The sequence below is a fragment of the Tachysurus vachellii genome, chromosome 5, assembly GCF_030014155.1.
Source record: "Tachysurus vachellii isolate PV-2020 chromosome 5, HZAU_Pvac_v1, whole genome shotgun sequence".
NCBI classification, from domain to species: Eukaryota; Metazoa; Chordata; class Actinopteri; order Siluriformes; family Bagridae; genus Tachysurus; species Tachysurus vachellii.
The window spans coordinates 19,219,568-19,239,716 of NC_083464.1; positions in this window are offsets into that span (position 1 = coordinate 19,219,568).

Here is a 20,149-nt window from a genome sequence, read left to right on the forward strand (position 1 = left end):
GTGTGTGCAAACTGCTATACTTCATGCATGGTCTACCTGGAATAGACTCCAGAACCACTGTGACCCTGATCAGGATAAAGCAGTTACTGAAGATGGTTGAATGAATGTTATGCTTTGAACAACTACATCGAGTACTACATCACTATTGAGAAAAAGCCTAATTGAGAGCACAGCTGTCACAGTGTCCATGTTTTCTACATTAAATATGAACGATGCCCACATACAGTACAGTACATATAACCGACATGCTCAATTATTTCACTCATTGTTTTCTAAACTGAAGGCAAAACACCCCAAGAACAAACAGGACCTGAAGACAGCTTCAGTAAAAACCTAGCTGAGCATCACCAAGAAAAAAAACCAGCATCTGTTAATGTCCAAGGATCCCAGACTTCAGGCAGTCATTAACCATAAAGGATATTAAAAGTAAAAATAAAAAGTGTATAACTTCTGTTCTCCTGATGTGGATCTTTTGATGTACAAAAACATCAGTTGAAGTTGAAAGTCTGAACTGATTTTCCTGCAGTTGATTCTCAGTTGTGCTTCTGTGGTAGATCCAATACTTATATCCAAATGCATATGGACCTGATCATATGTTATGGTTTTGGGGAAAAAAGGATTAATTTGTTTACAATATTTTTTTAATAAACATAATAAATAATTCATTTAATAAATTTAAGATTGAAAATATAAAACAGTAGATAATCTGACTTTCAATAACAAGTTTATGATATCACATATTGTCTGGTTTATGGCTGGAGGACTGAAAATAGGTTTAAATAAAATTCTATGGTGTGCCCCCTAGTGCTAAAGAATATATAATACACTACAGTTCACCATGTGCCAAGTTACATATTAGTGTTAAAATCCAATAACAAATAAATAATATTATTAAGACTAGCAAATATTATTACTAATAATAGCAAAAAATAATACTAATAAATCCTATATTAAATACTAGCATAATAATAGTGTTGAGTGGATTTGAATTTTAAATAATAATAAAATTTATAATTGGTCAGTCTAGCTTGGGGCAGCGTACCCACATCTCTAATTTAGAATCTTGTAGTCATTTAATACAGTACTACATTTAATACATTTAATACAGTACTACATTTAATACATTTAATACAGTACTACATTTAATACATTTAATACAGTACTACATTTAATACATTTAATACAGTACTATATTTAATAGATTTAATTCAGTTAGTACTACAATTAATGCAGTACTACATTTAATACATTTAATACAGTACTACATTTAATACATTTAATACAGTACTATATTTAATAGATTTAATTCAGTTAGTACTACAATTAATGCAGTACTACATTTAATACATTTAATACAGTAATACATTTAATAATAATAATAATAATAATAATAATAATAATAATAATAATAATAATAATACATTTTATTTAAAGGCGCCTTTCTGAACACTCAAGGTCACCATACAAAAAAACAACAAAGACAATCAAAATCGAATAGCTACATTGCGATACAAATTAGACCAGCATTACAAATTATGGTGTAGAATAATCTAAACTAAACAGATGAGTTTTAAGCTGAGATTTAAATAATGAAAGAGAATCAATATTACGGAGTTCAGATGGAAGTGAGTTCCAGAGCTGAGGTGCAGATTAACTGAAAGCTCTATTCCCCATAGTTACAAGACGGACAGAGGGAACAATGAAATGAGTGGAAGAAGAAGATCTAAGAGTACGAGTTTGTTTTGGAGTATGAAGAAGATCAAGAAGATATGAAGGTGCAAGATTGTGGATAGCTTTAAATGTTAGAAGAAGAATTTTATACTTAATACGAAAAATAATGGGAAGCCAGTGAAGCTGTTCCAGAACAGGTGTAATATGATGGATAGAGGAAGTACGAGTAATAATGCGGGCAGAAGAATTTTGAACAAGTTGCAGCTTATGAAGGGTTTTGTGAGGAAGCCCAATAAGAAGGGAATTACAGTAGTCAAGCCGGGAGGTTACTAGACTGTGAACAAGAGTGGTGGTTGATTGGGTCGTGAGAAAGGAGCGAAGCCTATTGATATTTCGAAGGTGAAAGTATGCAGCCCGAGTAACATTATTTACATGAGAGGTGAAAGAAAGGGTACTATCAAAGATGACACCAAGACTCTTAACCTGAGATGAGTGAGCTATGAGAGATTCATCAATGGAAATAAGAACATTTGAGAATTTGTTAAGCACAGATTTTGTGCCTATAATGAGAAATTCTGTTTTATTACTATTTAGTTTAAGAAAATTTGCTGAAAACCATGATTTTATGTCAATGAGACAATCAGTAAGAGCAGATGGAGGGAGTTTGGAATGTGGTTTTGTGGAAAGGTAGAGCTGGGTGTCATCAGCATAGCAATGAAACTTGACCTGATGCTTATGAAAAATATGTCCAAGGGGTAAAAGGTAAGTAATAAATAGCAAAGGGCCCAGGACAGAGCCCTGGGGTACACCAGAGGTAACGGAAACTGTCGAAGAGGTGAATGATTTTAGTTGAACGAACTGTGTGCGATCAGAGAGATATGAATGAAACCATTTCAGAGGTGTGTTGGTGATGCCAATAGTGGAAAGCCTGTCTAAAAGAATATTGTGGGAAATTGTATCAAAAGCTGCACTCAGATCAAGGAGTAGGAGGATGGATAGTAAGCCAGAATCAGCTGCTACAAGCAAATCATTTCTAATTTTCAATAGAGCCGTTTCAGTGCTATGAAATGGGTGAAAACCAGATTGGAATTGTTCATATAGATTATTTCCAGACAAATGGATGTGAAGTTGAGCAGCAACAACTTTTTTGTTGTAAAATTTTTCAATAAAGAAAAAAGAACCCTTGAATTCCCTTCATTAAAACCAATTAAGCCATAATAGTATGTAGATTTTAGCTTTGGCAATAGTTTCTTTATAGTAAGACATATGTTCTGAATACATTTCCTTGTGCACAGTAAGGCCAGTCTAAAAAGGCCTTCTAAAAAGTCTCTCAAGCCGTCGTCCTTTTGCTTTTAATTGCCTGAGAAAAGGAGTGAACCAGGGTGCAGTAACAGCAAACGAAACAGTCCTAGTCTTAAGTGGGGCAAAAATATTAAGCAAATTATGGAGACTATTATTATAATGAGAGACCAAGTTATCTGGAGTGGAACAGCTGTCAGCCCTAGGAAGACTTGCAATGCTTAAAGACAAACTGTCCAAATTAATGTCCTTGATTTTTCGAAATGATATCATGTGTGCAGATTTTGATTTGAAAAGTGGAAGATTAACATTAAAAGACAGTAACAGATGATCCGTACATGGAAAAAAGTCTGCATTAAGGTTGTCTGGAGAGACACCTGAACAACAGATTAAATCCAAAGTATGTCCTTTAGAATGCGTGGGAAAATTCACATGCTGCTGCAGTCCGAAGCTATCCAGACAAGATGTAAATTTACTACATTTAATACAGTACTACATTTAGTACAGTACTATATTTAATACAGTACTACAGTTAATACAGTACTACATTTAATACATTTACTCCAGTACTACATTTAATACATTTACTCCAGTTCTACATTTAATACAGTACTAGCTCAGTACTAATGTTTACCCAGTGAACACATTTTTTTGTGTTTGCTAACAAATGAGAATTGAAGGCTTGCAGAGAATAACATGGAGCCCAGATTGGCTATAAATGATTTATTCTATTTTTGAAAAGATCACAGAGGGCAAATAATACATTTAAGTATTTCTCTGAGGTAGTCACTATGGTTACAGGCTCCGTAGGCAGGCTTGAGATGAGAGCTGACTCTGGCTCTACCCTAAACAGTGCCTTAAATCCTGCAGTCCACACTTCATGAAAAATGTCTTATGCAGAAAAGTCCTTGAGGCTGTGCTAATCTGTTTGCAGTAGGTACTGACTGACAATGTCTTCCATTCTCACACACGCAGGTTACCTCAGTTTTAGCTTTGTCAGTCATGTCATGAAAAAAGGTTGCTGCATATTCTGACGTACTGTAGTAGAGCTAACCATTTCCCACTTGTCTTCCACAATTGACTTTCTATTTTATTTTTCAGCTTTTGTATAACCTGTCTACAATATAGCATTAGTACCTGTTATTCTTTATCATTTTTTATCAGTACTTACCAATAAGGCCTACCACCTTGAGCAGCTCGGTCTGTGATTGAGCAGCTAGTATCTGGTCAGATCAAGCTGGGATTTAAAGCAGCGCTGGGGACACAGGCAACCTCAAAGGGACAGCAGTGCTCCGAAAGTCTCCCACAAGTGACTGATGCCTGTTTGATCCAGTGATGGATTTCAAGGTCAGTGCTGCAGGCCTCAGATAATATGTTTAACAGATACTGAAATGATAGAACAACTTTGTCTAGCTCTAGATTAATAGTGAAGACATTCAGGATTCTAATCACAGTGCTCTCACTCAGATATTCTGTGTTCATGTGTAATGCTGATGATAGATAGATAGATAGATAGATAGATAGATAGATAGATAGATAGATAGATAGATAGATAGATAGATAGATTGATAGATAGATAGATAGATAGATAGATAGATAGATAGATAGATAGATAGATAGATAGATAGATACTTTTGTTGTTTGATAGATTTGCTATTGTAATCATATAATTTCTATCTATCTATCTATCTATCTATCTATCTATCTATCTATCTATCTATCTATCTATCTATCTATCTATCTATCTATCTATCTATCTATCTATCTATCTATCTATCTATCTATCTATCTATCTATCTATCTATCTATCTATCTATCTATCTATCTATCTATGAGTATAACCTTATATATAACCTTATGGTAGTGCAAATACTGGAATTTCAGCCCCAAAGAAGATGAATGTTTGTGTAATGTATAATGCAAAAGGTCCAAAACAACAGATGTGTGGTAGAGTAGCTGTGATTAACAGTGTCACCACAGACTTAATGTTGTACAGTTTAGTAATATTATGAACAGCATCAGTGCAGTAAGCAGAATTAGAGCCAGTTTCTAAATACAGGAAGTTCTTGTACTTTTCCATGCTGCTAGAAATTACTCTGTTCTGTGAAGGCCTTGCTTCCTTGAAATATCAACAATGGCAGCTAATTATGTTTAGGAGAAAATTGCATAATCCATTGTTTTATGTCTACAGATAATTTGCAAATAAACTACAAGGCTTCTGTATAATGTGCCATCAAATTACAAAGTTCATGTCTATCGATGCATTAACAACAACACAACAAATTTAAATAACAAAATTATTAGAGTGCTAGTGTATTTTCCAGGAAATGTCCCTGGCTCAATTACAGTATATAAAAATTCACTGTCAGTAAAGTTAATTTGGATGACTAAAACAATCCAGCTTGAAAGTCACAGTAGTTCATGGTTCTATTCTCCAGCATAAATAATGAACATGAGGTGAAAATGCAATGCCAGCTTTCATTTGAAGTGACACTACACTACAGCAACAAGTCCAGATGATAGTGATGCAGCTGCTGAGACTGGTACTGTATCTGTGGCACACACACGGTGTAGCACTGCATAATACACTTTACTCTACCAGGGATGGCTGTGTGTTCATCCCAGTCAAAATAATATAAATGCAAATGACCAACAGAGAAAGAAATCACAGTAGATACTCTGCTTCGAATCATATAACTTGGCAAGATATCATTTCTAGGTAGCCAATCTTTCCTTCATCTTCAAGCTGCTTTAAGTTGAGAGTTTAATCAATTTTACGTCAAGGAAATTTTAAAGCGTTGCTGGGATATTTATGAATGGCAGATTCATTTGCTTCAAACTTATTATGTAGCCATCTTATTTTGAAAGATATTTAATATACTTCTGTAGTCTCTGAGCCTTATTCATTTTCACATTTCTACTGTGGCTTACTGTGTAAGTTTATTAGTGAAGTAATAAATGTCAGTTTTGTTCATTCCAAAACAATTCTGTTTAAATATTTTAAAAAAAATTTAATTGTCTTAATCAAAATATAATCATGAAAATGTGGTTATTTGATATTTATATAATTTGCTTGCATATTTTTATTTGTGTTGCTTTTGATGCAAAATCTTCAAATATGAACAGACAGAAGAATTTTGTCATTGAGATTTGTCATTGTGGACCTGAGAAATAGATGTGTGGGTCGTTCAGATGAGGACTGAAGAACAGTCCAACTCCAGCCCTGATTAGCTTTCTTTTTGTCCGTTTGTCTATTTCAGAGGGACATCCTGTCCTTGGTAATACAGTATCACAGTGGTGCACTCTTCTCTCTACTTGTCGATGATGGCCTTTGCTGAGTTTTATGGTACATCTAATGATTTGAAGTTCCTTTGTACCTCTCTGCTGATTGATAGCTTTAAACACTGAGATCCTGTACATGCTTTGTAAGCTCTTTGTGCACTCTGATTTCAGCAGTTATGCGAATCCATGATGATGATGATGTCAACAAAATCTCAGACAAACAGCCGTTCTTTAGTTGGGGTTAATCAGAATCATTTCACTGATGAAGAATGTGTGATAATTACTTTTGAACATGTATTTAAATCTTTTTGGTTCATTCTGGGCACAGTCACATTCCTCATTATAAAACTGTCTGCACATTTGTGCAACTTGGATAATGTACTTTTTTTCCTATAATATTTTAGACTTGTCTTGTTTTTCACTTTCATTTTGTTGTATGCTTTATTGCATTAATGGGAAAAGATCTGACATGATTTATACAATAACCTGCAAGATGAATACAGTCATAACTGCTGAACAGATTCATTATGCACGTCACATATTTCAATAAATTTTGCAGAGCTTCCAGTTCTCAAAAACAGTCAGCAATGTAACACAATGTACTTCCAGGAACAAAAAAAAAATCACTGCAAAATCAGTAACTCAGAACAATAGCGTAACACAATTTATTGAGTAAAAAGACAGCAATGTTCTCCAATCCTTGAGAGGCTGATGGGAAGACTGCTAAAATCATTATGCTGTACCAACTGGTGAGGCTGTGCATGATTGTCATGCTTTCCCCTCAAGACTTTATTAGCACAAGAACGGAACAGAAGATGAGAACTGCGGAGCCTTGCAAAATAATATAATTCAAACTAGTAATATTCCATGGGCTACTTCTTTAGTTCTTGATGAAAAGAAGTAAAGAAGAAAAGACAGCAGACTTTGGCTCTGCATTGTCGCAGTTTCTAGGCAGTGACACCAAAAGTCACTGAATCCCTCAAACAAATAGAGGTGCTGTTGTTGAAATATTAACCCCCTCTTGCTTAATACTATTTTTAAACACAATTGTCAGATTGAATATTTATAATCACAACCTCCAGTGACACCCAAATGAGGATGGGTTCCCTTTTGAGTCTGGTTCCTCTCAAGGTTTCTTCCTCTTCCATCTGAGGAAGCTTTTCCTTGCCACAGTCACCTCAGTCACCCCAGGCTTATTCATTGGGATAAATACAAACACATTTAATATGTCTAATAATAATGTTGAACCTTTGTATAATATTAACTTTAATAATAACTTTCTGTATTATATTTCTTATGTTCTTAAATTTTTAATTTGAATATGAAAATCTATATTAATAAGAAGATGTTATATGGTAGCTGGCTCTCAGTTTCTGTCTAATTAAAAGTCTGTACTTTACTGTCTGGAACTCAGGCCAGACTGCTATGTGGAATTCTTTATGAATCATAACTCCTAATACAACATCACAGCTGTTTTGAGGAAATAACACAATAAACAGGCAATTCCTGGGAATAGCTCTGGATCCACTATGATCCTGGCCAGGATAGAGCCAGTACTATAGAAAAAGGATTCTTTTGCATGAGTTATTTGTGCTCATGATGTATAACAGGAAACAAACAAGGCAGAGTAAGATCATTGGTGACTCAAATTAGTTACACTTTTTCTACAATACAGAATGTTGAAAAAAATGTATGCATTTTTTCCCAGTATTCCAAAATATGATTATCACAAAAATATACCACCAATTGTGTTCTTATTTGAAAGTCATATTGAACACCCCACCACATTGTGTATGTGTGCAAGCATATCCTCTCAGACTTCTGGCAAGTGCTTGAGTTCCCGTCATTAACCCACAGGGCAGGCCCTAAATAGCAGCCCCCCAACCTCTAAAGAATCTCACAGACTATGCCTCTGAAGTGCAGTGGCTTACGATGGGCGTTTTTCAGCCATAAACTTTTCTGATTGAAGAGCAACTACGTCAGATCAGTGGATCCTGATGACACAAACCATCGCCAGCTGCCTCAGACCTCAAGACCTCATCAGTAACAGTTGTCAGTCTCAGGATATTTGCTCCCTTTTGAACAGAGGGTAATAGAAAAATTAGAACCTAGTGTTCCAAACAAGGGTTTTATTCTTGTTCAGAAAAACTGGTTTTTGAAAACCATTTTTTTTGTTAGCTGTAGGTGACAGGTGCTTCTTGATGTTTCCTTCTTAAAGGCAGGCGTTTCAATTTCAAACAATGACAGAGTGACCTTTGGTCTCCCCAGAGCACCATGGGGTTTTGCAAAATTTATATAGGTGGCCATGTCTTCTCTTATGGCAACTGGCATCAGTATAATACCATATTTGGAGTATTTGCAGGCCATCAGGAACACATCCTCTATCATATTTTGTCATTTAGGGTCTAAATTTTCTAAGAGAAGAGCTCCTGAACACTAAAGCAGCCCAAATAGATTGTCGGTATAGAGCTAGCTTTAGTGAAAATGCTAGTCACCCCATCACCCCAATGCGTGGTGAATATTATTACACTTAAATTAGATTTACCCAGGTTACCAAGTGCAGTTGTGATACCACTCGTTGGACTAACGATGGCAGCCACATCAGTGATACCCCTAGGCTTGCTAGAACACAAACATTTCAGCTGTGAATTAGCAGTCCACAAATGGACTCCAAACACTATGGCTTGAAACATAGTGAAACAAGCACAAGCACTGGCTCATTGGTGTGACAGGGGCCACATAACACAGGGAGCCTGGATGGGACTGGAACACTTCAGGAAGAAATAACCATGGATGTTTCTAGCTCAGCTCTGGCTAGAGCAGAGTGTGGTCCATGCAGCTTAGACACTCATCCTGTGGTTTTAAGATGTACTGCTCAACTATTACAATATTGTGATTGTCAACTACATCAAGGTGGAACAATCTTTCTCCTATTTGCACTGAAGCTATTCAGGTAAGACTGCTCATGAGTGACCTAATAGAGCAACTTCCGTTGTGACTGCGCTACGTCTGAGTTCAAGAAGATTCACTACTCACTGCTGATTTTAGTACTTACCAAAACATCTAGTTGGTCTCTTCTTGATCTGTGAATGCTGTTTACCTTACTGACAGAACCTTGTGCATTATGTGTTTCCTTCTATATTGACCTTCCTCTAAGAACTGCTAATCAGTAGCTAAGTCTATATCCACCCTAAAGGCAGCTTTTGCAGCACAATCGATAGCATCTCTCTAGAATACCATAAGCTTACTACTACCTTTTAAAAGGGATTAAGACACCTCCATTCACCATGGTCCTTTAGGAGCCCAGTGTGGGAACGTCCACAGTTTTTTTATGAGTTTATGTGTAAAGTTAAGTTGATGTTAATGGATTCCATTTGCGAATAATCACTTCAAGTGTAAAAGTTTAAGAGTTAAATGTTCTGGTGATAAGCTTACTTTGCATGCGCTGGTGGTCAGATAGCTTTGGGAATTTTGCCTGATTATATCACTGATTACACTTTTTAATAAAGGCTGAGGTAGGTTTAAAAAGAAAATGAAACCTCTCATCATTCCAGAAAAAATGAAGATGGAAATGAAGATCATAATGACAATTATTTCTCACTGTAACAATGAGATGTTAGTGTATGTAAGTGAGAAAAATGTTCACATTCTACTTTAAATTGTTTCAGCCTTGATTTAGATTTCTATTTAGCAGAAGGTTTTATCTAAAGAAACATTCAAACAAGAAATGTAAAGATACTTTTTTTGATGTCAATTTTAATGTGGCAATGTTTTTCAACATGATGACTTATTATGGAAGCCATTATTATATACTATTATATAAATGTCTGGGAGTGACACACCACTTTGTATTATTAGGTCAGGTTCGAGCATTTATAAAGACAAACACTAGATGGCGACACATATCTATCACTAATACTACCCTTTATTACCCAGTTCCTCCTAATCAACAGCCACAGTTGCTTGAAGGGTTGGCATGTTTACAATTTCAGTACAACTGAAATAATTTCAGTACCAGCTAAAATTGGTTTATATGATCCTGATTCGTTTGAGGAGTTATTTTCATGTAATGATTTATTTGTAATAATTTTTTTACTAAATCTTCAGCCTCTATGAATACTGAAAACTACGAAAACTGACAAATAGTAACGTTTTTCAAAATTGTATAATTGTACAATGTCGTCTTTAAACACCACACCACAACTAAAGCAATTTTAGACTGACAATGCTGACGAATCTTGCTGGTTCACTTGCCATCCTCAGCAGCACCTCTAGAGCAATTTGCTAGATATCCTGTGTACTTCAAAAGGTGGATTAAATTACAATACTGCTGAATGCATTTCAAATGGACTTTTCTTCTATCAGCCCTCTTTCTTAATATTCATGCGTAATGTGGTTTCATTTGAATAAAGACTAAAAAGAGCAGTGTTCAATGAATCTATCATCTCCATCTTCTCATTCCAACTGTAATGATCCAAAGGCCATTTTCCTGCACTCCATTTTGAGAGGAGCATATTAAAAAGAAGAAAATAAATTATTCCAGTGGAAAAGAAAGGTTCTAAGCCATTAGGTAGAGGGAGGTGCTGTAGTTACAGGGGACTAATTGAATGTCAGTGTGAGGCATGTCCAAGAAGCTGAAGTGTTGTGTCAGCAATATCGGGGAAGCTTAGACAGTAAAGTTAGCAAAATGAGGCTCCAGCTTCAGGCAGGAGTAATCAGAAGAGTTTAATGAAGGTTGAGGTGGCTGAATTTAGCAAGGTGGGTGTCATTACAGCTTGTAAAATAGAGAGAGAATGTGTGTGTGTGTGTGCGTGTGTGTGTGTGTGTGTGTGTGTTTGTGTGTCACTGCTGAAAAATCACTAAAATCTTTTTGCAGGAATTACTAAGGCATTTAAATTGCAGCCATAGCATTTATCAGGAAACCCTGGCCTGTGGATGAAAACAAAACACACAAAAGTGCTTCTCCAGTGCTGAAGATGTGGCATGAGGAAGGAACACACACTTAGTCTTGGAGTCACATTCTGTTCTGCTTTATGTCTTTTTTCTTGGCAGCACGAGGAGGAACTTGTATTAGATGCCTTTCCTTGAGTTTTTTTGAAACTCTGTGACATTTCTTTCTTGCTTTAAAACGTCTACACCCCCTTGTTAAAATACAGGTTTTGTGTGGTAAAAAAAAAATTAAAGAGATAAATCACGTTAGAACTTTTTCCACTCTTAATGTGAAATTACAACCTATAAAGATGAAGTGAAAAGCTTGTCTGAAACTTTGTAGGGAAAAAAGGAAAAAAATTACAATACCATGGTTGCATAAGTTTGGATGCCCTTTTGTAATTGGGGATGTGGTTGTGTTCAGAATGAATAATTATATGGCAGTCACCAATGATATATTTCTGCTTAACCCTTAATAAAGCTCATTTGTTTCTGTAGCATTTTCTTTACATCTTGGTTTATCTGACAGCTGAGGTCATTGTTCACAAAGAGCTTACAAAGCATGCTTGCTGAAAGGCACTGATCAGGAGAGGGGTATAAATGAATTTCAAAACATAAGACGTAACATTGAACACTGTAAAGGCCATGAACAATAAAAAGAATAAATCATGCACCAAAGTGACCACCAAGAACAGGACATATTCCAAAATTTAAAAAAGTACATGACAAAAACTTACCAGGGAAACTACCAAGAGACCTGCATCAACATTAATGTACCTGTAGGAATATCTGACAAGCATTGATTACTCTTTGGCTAACACAACCTCTCATATTCTTCATACAGCTATTGCATAGGGAAGCTACTGTAGACAGAAAGCTTTCTCATAAAAACATCCATACTCAACTAAATCACCCCAAACCATTAAGCAAAATGTTTTTTGTTCTTATGAGGTAAATTCCAAAAGTTATGTTTGGGTAATAAAAAAAAAAGAGAAAAAAAAAAGAAAAAAAATCCCCAGATGAAGAGTATACCCACTGTGCTGCATGGTGGTGGCAGCATCATGGTTTCTGGCTGTATGTCTTCATACAGAACTGTGTGGAGGGAATCACGACTAGCTGCAAATACCAGAAAATTTTAGACCTTCAGGTGTCTTCCACAAAACCTACAGGTGTCTGCAATTGACCTAAAGAAGGAAAGGAATTTCACCTTTCTGCACCTCACTGACCAAAAGCAAATAGCCAAATCAACAAAGGAATGTCTTAACCAAAAAAAAAAAATCAATGTTATTGAATGACCTAGCTAGAGCCCAGACCTGAATTCAACTAAAAGTCTATGGGGTGAAGCGAGCTGTGCACAGGAGATGCCCTTATAATTTGAGTGAGGAAAAAAGAGTAAGATCATATTGAGTGAGTGGGAAAATACTGCCAAGTCAAATAATGCCACACAGACAGACTCCTACCCCAAAAGACGTGACAGATATGCTTATGCAACTACATTTGTTAATTTCATTTTTATTGTTGTAATTTCACAATCAGTGTGGAAAAAGTTCTGTAATGATTTATCTTTCTTTTCTTTCTTTTTTTTTTTGTAGACTTTGTAAGGTGGGTAGACTTTTAAATCCAGAGACTTATACTTTCCACTGACTTCACATACACAGATACATACATGATTAGATGAGCAGTGATGCATTACAGCAGTCTTCTATTGATAATAATACAAGCTTAGCTTCATAAGGTTGACAAGTGCTGGTTAATGACTCTCATTTTAATGCTTGAATTTTAATGTACCAGTCTGTAGGATGTTAAACTGATTCTAAGGCAGATGTAGCATCAACAGACCTTTATAAGCAGATTATAATATGATCTACTCAGAATGGGTATGTTGTATATTGCCATAGGACTATGCAGTAGGAGAAGAAATTATAGTTTTCCTGTTATTGTTGTCACTCTTGTAACGGTGAATAATTTAAGCTGCCAAGGGCAAAGAATGTTGTTTTGGAGAGATTCGGAAAACAGTATTAAATGTTGGAAGGAAGCTGTCCAATTATATCTTCATAAATAAATCTGAAACAGTTGAAGAGAAGCATTTCCTGAAACAGATAACTACAGCATGGTATGGTACACATTAGCACTCATAAAGTGGAGGTTGACACCTAGTTCTGAATTGGATTTTAGCTCAAGCACAAACCATAAGCCTCTATTACGGTATGAAAAGACATTTATAAGCTATTTTCAACTGTACATATAAAGGACACCTTACAGCATCAGCAGCAGTCCTGTCCTGTGTGCACTGCAGTGTGAATACAGCTATTAAGAGCACATGATGGAAAAAATTCAGTGTGTCAGCATTCATTGCTTCAGATTGCTCTGTTATTTACACCCACCTCACTATTCACACATTAATGGGAGCAGGATGGAAAATAAACAAACACTGGCAGGCATCAGGAGCTAAAGCTCATCATGTGTGAAACCAGTGTGTTGAGTGCTGAAGCACCAAAGCATGAATAGTTTAACTTTACAGTACAGTACCACTGCTCGGATGCTGATTTTTCTCTCTACAGATGGCTATATGCTGATCATAGGGTTTGGGTGTGCTTGAGAGGCTAATTAATTTTGTGGGATAGCGGGAGGTAGTGTTTTCCGTGTGTGTTCAGTGGATGGGCTATGCTTGTATGGCTAATTAGAGATGGGATACTTTAGTACGGCTAAGGACAGGTGCATGGTGTGCAGGCTGGGACAGGCAGACTGGGAACGCTGCCAAAATGGAGTCAAATAAACACTGTGCACTACTGTGTATGCAATAGATAGGCAGAAGCAGGTGTGCGGCTGTGGGTGAAAGTGTTTAAAGTGCTGAGTAAATAGCAGAATGGCACCAGTTTGAACTGGATCAAACCAATCCCACCACCCAAGTCCCATGTTTGAATAATTTGGGGGTGTGCCACACGCCAGACGTGCCTACCATACTGTACATGCCAACCATAGCATAACTCTATACTGACCTCATACAGACTGGTATACCCCAGCAACAGCAGTGTACAGTATATGCATGATGGAGCAGTATCAGCTTATATATCTATTTATATCTATTTATATGTATTTAATCTCTGCACTTCATATGTCCATGCGATTTAAAAAGATGACCAATATTTCAGTCTACATGGTTTAGACCCCAAGTCTAAGAGTTCAGCTACATATTGGAAATTTCACATGTTTAGAAAAATGAATTCTTCTGTTATCAGTTGCTTCATTTGAGACAGGCAAAACAGAAGACAAAGCAATGCTGAAAACATGGACAAGCTCTATTAGCTACTGCGATTCTGAAGAATTGTGTGCACAATCATTTTTTATAATAGCAGCTGCTCTGTTTGTGGCTGAAGCAATGTGTTTCCTTTCAGTTTATGGTCTGTTTACATGCAAATGCTCAGTGGTTTGTGGCCTACTAAAATCTTGACGGGATGTGAGCCAGACATGTTGTCTGAGTAGCCAAAGAATACAGAATAAACTAAACAATTACCAGCTTAGGACGATGTAGGGTTGTTGGCCATTCGGAAAATATAATGACTTTCATTCCTCTTGGCCTGCTGGACAAGGTAAAATGACATTTGTTCAATTGCACTCAGCTATTGTTGCAATGAGGATGATACAACTACAGAGTTGCAGCTAGATTGAGTCAGCTAGTTGTATAAGACCTAGAGCTCGTCGAGGTTCTCCTGTGCATTATCTGCTCATTTATAAGTCAGTTTCTCCCTAAAGCACTTGAAGTATTTACGTTACATCATGTCATTTAAGATTTGATTTTCAAACTTTCTCTGAGACAACATAAAGATTTAAAGAGCATAAATTCAAATTCAAGGAAAATTCGAGTTGATTTCATTTGAGGTACATTCTCTTTTGTATAAATATTTGAATACAATGTAATATTATAGTATGTATTGCATTACCTTCAATTCTTTCCCAATGATTTTAATGGCTGCAGAATGGTTTGTGACTTTAATCTATGAGTGTAAAAACTTTTACATGTACTACCACTACCTCCATTTTAACATTATGATAAAGGATTTATTTTTCTTTTTTAAATTTCTAATGTGCAATAAAGTTGCACATTAGAAACATATAAAACAACACCACATGTTGAATAAAATATCTATTTTGATCCCAAGATGTTATAGCAAGTTTGTGAGAGCAAGTTTCAGGCTAATATTTAGAATGTAGACCCAAAATATTTAAAATATGAACTTTATTTAGGCTGTCAAATATTTCAGGGTAAAAACACTTAATATAGCTCACCTTCTCTTACAGGCTAAAGAAGTTAAGGCTTTAGGAAAAGTATTAGGTAAAAACATTGGACACTTTAAACTCATTTCAAACTCCCCTTTAAAAAAAAAAAAGATTCCTTTTGACCTAACATAATGAAGACTCTTTACAACACATGGCAAATGGCTGATGTTTAACTGATCAACTTGTGTAAGTTTGTGAAATGAAGCTCAAATAGAAAGATGAATGAGAATAGAGATGAGATGTTACAGTTGATTAGATGCAGATGTCTATTTATAGACTAATATACCTGTGTAAAATTAATAAAAAAGCTTATGCAAAAACTCAAACACACACACACACACACACACACACACACAAATAATGATGATGCTAATTTGAATAGAGTGAATATCCTATTGTGAGTTTTTGTGTGTGAAAACTGTCCAGTCTCTAAATAAATGTAGAGACTTGTGAGTGTTAATAAATCCATTGATATGACAGGAGATACATGTCTATATGTAATCAGACAGTGTTGGATGGAAATTGAGACAGGGCCTGTGGGGAGGAAATGAAAATTGTGTTAGGGGATGTTGGGGAGTGAGTGGTGATTTGGACAGAATTTCATTGTGCAGCTCTCCACTACTGTTTTAGAGAAACTAGTCTTTAATGTGGAATGAGTTTAAATGGATTGTTCAATGTTTTGTTTAATTATGTATAGATGAGGGGGGCACGGTGGCTTAGTGGTTAGCGGGGGGTAACCTCGGGGGTTTCCTCCGGGTACTCCGGTTTCCTCCCCCGGTCCAAAGACATGCATGGTAGGTTGATTGGCATCTCTGGAAAATTGTCCCTAGTGTGTGATTGTGTGAGTGAATGAGAGTGTGTGTACCCTGTGATGGGTTGGCACTCCGTCCAGGGTGTATCCTGCCTTGATGCCCGATGACGTCTGAGATCAGCCAAGGTAGTTCGGATAAGCGGTAGAAGATGAATGAATGAATGTATAGATGAGTAATTATAACACCCACTCTAATGAGTTAAATTATAACCATTTTATGTCATTTGTTTTTTGCTCCCAAAAAATGGCTCAGCAATATTCTGACCATAAGATCTTTGTTGATTTGGCGGTATGTCTTCTATTTCAGTCATACAGTTGGTTCTGTTTAAATGTCTAATTAATTTAGACACAACTGCAGAGCACATGGATGGGCCATTTCTTTTTGTTGCAGACACACACACATACCCACACCACTAATAAAATGGTTTTAGATCAACATAGTACACAAGATGAAACTTAATAACCTTAAATGAATATTAAAATCCTTAGTTAGCAAAGGTAAGCACTTTCATCTGTAAGCATGATCTTATGCTTAATATAGCACTGTTCTGTGCATCAACTGTGATGATCACGTGTCTTGAGAAACGGATTCATAACCTATGAGAATGGCAACTTTTCATAGCAGAGCTTACAATGCAGCGAACACTGCACATGTCAAATACCCAAAATTATTATCTTTGAGCTCAGCAAATAGTCACTATATTAAATTTTAGAAGTGCTGTGTGAGAGCATATGTGTATTCGGTTTGAAAATAAATTTTTTTTTCAAATGCCAAATGCAGTCCTAATTATAGAATTTCCCCAGAACCACTTTACAAATTCCTGTATTCTACAAGCATGACAAAACAAATACTAAGTATAACTATTTAATTGTTTACGTCCCTAAATCAGTGCTGCTGATGACATGCTGTGGTGTAGGTGTATGTGTGGCTCATCCTTCTCATTCCAAATCCTGCAGAAAAGCCAGACAATCTTTTTAATTAATAAAAAAAACAGACAATCTTTTTAATTAATAAAACACATACAAATTAGTAAATGATTTTACAAAGTCACCTTATTCACCTAATTATTCATGGTTAGACTTTATTATTTATACTTTTTAAAGTCTATCATTATTCTATTAGTATTGGGAAACTGTAAGAAATAGATTGGGGAAAAAAAGATGAGAATAAACAGCACAAAGCGGAGTTACAGGTAAGTCTTCAATCCATCCATACTTGGAGAGGTTGCAAAAAGCCCTCTTTTGCCTGACAGCACTGAGCACACAACAGAAGGTCCTCCTCCTCTGCTCCCAGTCTTTGTGAATTCAGACATAATGCATTCTGATGCCCGCTGTCAGGCAACTGATGCCTCCATGGGCTGCCATAAAGAGGAATTTTGAGCCAGGTCTTTCTCACAGCATGGGAGCAGGTGCAGGGGACGACAGGAGACAGGGGCCTCATCAGCAAGAGAATAAATAAAGCACTACCTGAGGTCAGGAGGGAAATGGATTAGACTTCTAACTTTAGAATATAATAATGTGCACCAGTCACTTGAGAGTCTGAGTGTTACAATAATGGTTATGAAAAGAGAAACAGAGGGAAGACACACACACTCTCTCTCTCTCTCACACACACACACACACACACACACATATTACCTTGTGATATTTCATTAACATAACTATCAATGCATCTAATTAATGTCTATGCCTATGCCTAATCTCAGAAGGTCAAAAATGTCAGACAGTGCCCCACAACACACAGTCACACACACACACACACACAACACACACACACACACACAACACACACACACACACACACACACACACACACATATGCAGACTATTCAACAAAAATGTGATATACACTCACTGTCCAATTTATTTACACATTTCTGTAGATCTCTAATCAGCCAATCGGGTGGCAGCAGCACAATCATAAAATCATGCTGATACATATTAAGAGCTTCAATTAATACTCAAACATCAGAATGGGGAAAAGTGTATTCTCTGTGACTTTGTACCTTGGCATGAAGATGAATATTTCAGAACCTGCTGATCTACTGAAAGTTTTACACAGAACTGTCTCTAGAATTTAGTTAGAATGGTACAAAAAACACAAAAACATTGAGTGAGCTATGATTTTATGCATTGTGCTGCTGCCACATGATTGAATGATTGCATAATTGCATGAATGTGTAGGTGCACAGTTGTTCTTAATAAGGTGGATGGGTATCACTTTCATGCAGTTATCTAATCATCCAATTGTGTAGCAGCAGCACAATGCATAAAATCATGCAGATACAAGGTCAAGAGCTTTAGTTAATGTTCACATCAAATATCAGAATGGGGAATAATTGTGATTTCTGTCATTTTGACCATGACATGATTGCTGGGGCCAAACAGCCTAGTTTAAGTATTTATAGAACTGATGGTGTCCTGGGATTTTCACATAAAACAGTCTTTACAGAGTTTACTCTGAATGGTCCAAAAATTATCCAGCGAGAGGGAGTTTTGAATGGAAACGCCTTGGTGATGAGAAACATCAATGGAGGATGGCCAGAGTGGTTTAAACTGACAGCAAAGCTTCACTAACTCAGATAACCACTCTGTACAACTATGGTGGGCAGTATACATCAGGCCTTAAGCTGGAGAACAGACCTTGCAAGGTTCCACCAGAGGAACACAAAGCTGAGGTTGCCGTGGTCAAAACGGGACAGTTGAAGACAGAAAAAAAATAAAGCATAGCCTGGGCTGATGAATCTTTATTTCTGATGAGGCACAGAGATAATGGAGTCAAAATTTGCACCAACAGCATGAATCAATAAACCCAACCTGCCTTGTGTCAACAGTCCCTACTGGTGGAGGTGGTGTAATAGTGTGGGGAATCTTTTCTTGACATACTTTGGGCCTGTTAATGCCAATCATTGCTGACAATGTGCATCGTGGTTACAATTTACACATTTTTTATTTTATTTTTCTTTCTGTCACAAAGCAACAACCTTCTCAAACTTGTTTCATAAACATTACAGTGGGTTCAGTGTTTTTCAGTGACCTTCATAGTCTGAACCACATCTGAATGCAGCAGTACACTTTTGGTATGTGGTAGAACTGGAGATTCACGGTACCTGGAAAAAAAATTGTGAATTTTTTGGTTGCTATATATGAAACAAACCAATTTCATAATTCATCTAAAGATAAACACTTCTAGCAGGAATGGCTTTGGGCAATACCTTTGGAATTCGGAATTTGGAATTTGGAGTATAACTAAAGTACCAGTTTCATTATTTCATCAATAAAACCATTTTGCTTTGAAAAATAAAAATTCTTCATTCCTTTTGAACCATTCCAGCAGCAAAATACCCCGATGACTAAGCAGTTCATCACTGCCTGTTAACATGTTATAAGTCACTCCTCCTTACATCAAGCCCGTCAGTACCTCTGTAGCGAGGTAATACAAAGTGATGTCTAATGAAGGATTAATGAGGAATGTTGGCAGATGTGTTTTATTAATGCTTTATTTAAATTACCAGTCATCAGCCACAAACAAATGCCTGATTCATCTTTTAATTACGTAATTCTGCACTATTATTCATGGCTAGTTGATCCTGTATGTCTTTATTGATAGTTACCTTTAAAAGGTTCTATATCTTATTTTCAGGTAATTTTGTACTCTTCTTGAATATGTATGAAACATCTCAAGTGGCTCATAAGTGAGCACTTTGACTGGTGTAATCAAGTCACTCATCCTCACGTACAGTACAAATTGACTCTCAAGCCAGCTGCAGTTGGGTACAAGTCAAGTTATTAAAAAATCTACTTAAAAAATTGAGTGAACTCCTGTATAGGGTCCTGAAGTGGGGTTGGTCGTTTGGACACTTAACAAATTGAGTGGGC